At 36.0% G+C, this 2,093-nt stretch overlaps 1 long non-coding RNA gene across 15 annotated transcripts in view; it reads left to right on the forward strand.

The window, feature by feature from the left end:
* Positions 1-2,093, forward strand: part of LOC106871257 (uncharacterized) — a 413,124-nt gene that overhangs the window by 147,479 nt on the left and 263,552 nt on the right. For 14 of the 15 annotated variants that reach the window (XR_008266341.1, XR_008266336.1, XR_008266342.1 and 11 more), the window contains one exon: positions 850-1,016. This is a non-coding gene — a long non-coding RNA (uncharacterized LOC106871257). Of the gene's footprint in view, positions 1-538; positions 670-849; positions 1,017-2,093 lie in introns of all 15 variants that reach the window. The other variant, XR_008266343.1, reaches the window with a different exon arrangement.

Raw genomic sequence — 2,093 nt, forward strand, 5'->3', positions numbered from 1 at the left:
TATATATATATATATATATATATATATATATATTTACATACACACACACACGCACACGAACACACACTCACATTCATATATATGTGTGTGTTTGTGTGTGTGTATGTATGAGTATACGTATGGTGTGTGTGTGTGTATTTGTTTTCATCTTTGTGCTTTTTCTGAGCCATCGCTTGACAACCGGTGTTGGTTCATTTAGACCCCTAAATTAGCAGTTCATCAAATATACACCAATAGAACAAGTATCAGGCTTTAGATAAAAGCACTGGGATCGATTTCTTCGACTAAACCCTGCAATAAATCCTCAATATGTCAGCAGTCCAGTGACTGAAATAACCAAAAGATAAAAGATAGGTCGGTCTTCCACGCATACCTTAGGAATGCTAACCCCGGTTCGAAATTTCCCCAAGACACCTGATGAAGGCTGGAGGGTATATCAGCGGAAACGTTGTGTTAACAACAAACAAGATGAGGACAAATATCCGTCAAATGTAAATAATGTAAATCATGTTCATAATTCCTCATCTCTTAAATATAGAACTGTAAGAGCATAAGGCCTGAAATCTGGAGGTAGAAGACCAGTCGATTACATCGACCCCAGTACTCAATTGGTTCTCAATTTATCGACCCTGAAAGGCAAATTCGACCTCGGCGGAATTTAATAATAAGGTAATAATAATGTTAGGTTAGTTTCATTATGTCTTTACGCCAAAGTGACCTGATCAGCTTTCAGATGTTATCAAAGCCAATCTTCTTGCTATTAATTTCACGAATGTTTTAATCCTTTATTTACCTTTGCAGTTGCAAGATAGAAATAATTCTACTTCTATATTTCTCAACTATTTTCAGGGAATTAACTGTTAATTAATGCAGACTCTCAGTTTACCACTAGAAGAAAAGTACGGATGAAGTGGAGGAAGGGGAGTAGGAGTCAGAAGAGAAAAAGAGGAGAAGAAGGAAGTAGAAGGAATAAATGAAGAAAAGGAAGAAACGTTTGCTACTATGTCCAACTTAAGGTATGTCTACAAAGTTTTTTTTTTTCTTGGATTGGGTATTTGAACCTTGGAGATAACATCTAAGGACAGTTCATTATTTGTAATTACAAAGGTAATTAGTTGTTCTGGTGAGAAGATTACTCTCAGCATTACGGTTTTTCTTTGGATTTGTGATTAACGTGATGGAGTTGTTGTAAAGTGTTTGCTTTAAGACACCATATTTAAATATTTAGAAGAAAATCCATTCCTCGTATCAACATTCACATGTACGTTCGCATTGCGATGTGTGTGCATGAGAGAGATAAAGAGAGAGAAAGAAGGCGGGAGAGAGAAAGAGAGAAAGAGAAACGGAAAGATTAAGACATCATTCATGGAGAGACAAGAAAATAGTGTATTCTTCTGTGACGCGGGAGACAAAACCCTCGGCAAAATAACAGAATAGAAATACTACGCAGCATACATGGAGCAAGAGGTTTTTTGGACTGTCTGAATTGGTCACTGGGATCAAATACGGAGCCCACTCGTCACTAACTAGAGCGTCTTTATCAAGAACATGACGTTTTTTGTTTTTCAGAGGATCTAGACGATCCGCCCCCAGAAAATTTCAAACGAGAGGTCACCAACTGATTCATTTAAGCTAGCCATATCAAGTTTAATCTCTCTTACTTAGTTGCACACGTACTCACTCATTAGCGCGCGCGCACACACACACACACACACACACACATAATCGCGCGTGCGCAAGAAAGGTCTTAATTGGGTAGGCTTAAACTAGATTCTCATGATGAAATTAAAGATTAGACTGGGTTCTTATGATACGTGATATGTGATTAGATACGAAAGATTGATATGACAGATGATACCTATTTTCTTACAGATATTTTAATCTGAGACGATAAGCATGCTAGTTTATATACATAAATACTTACATGCATATATACATACACACATTCACATGTGTTTTGGTGTCTAAGCATACTTATATACATAAGCGAATACACACATATATATGCATATATGTTTATGCATTTAAATAGGCATACAAATATATGCTCATGCATATAGATATATATACAAATACATATATATATATATATA

Source organism: Octopus bimaculoides, chromosome 20 (assembly GCF_001194135.2).
Source record: "Octopus bimaculoides isolate UCB-OBI-ISO-001 chromosome 20, ASM119413v2, whole genome shotgun sequence".
In the NCBI taxonomy this organism is placed as follows: domain Eukaryota; kingdom Metazoa; phylum Mollusca; class Cephalopoda; order Octopoda; family Octopodidae; genus Octopus; species Octopus bimaculoides.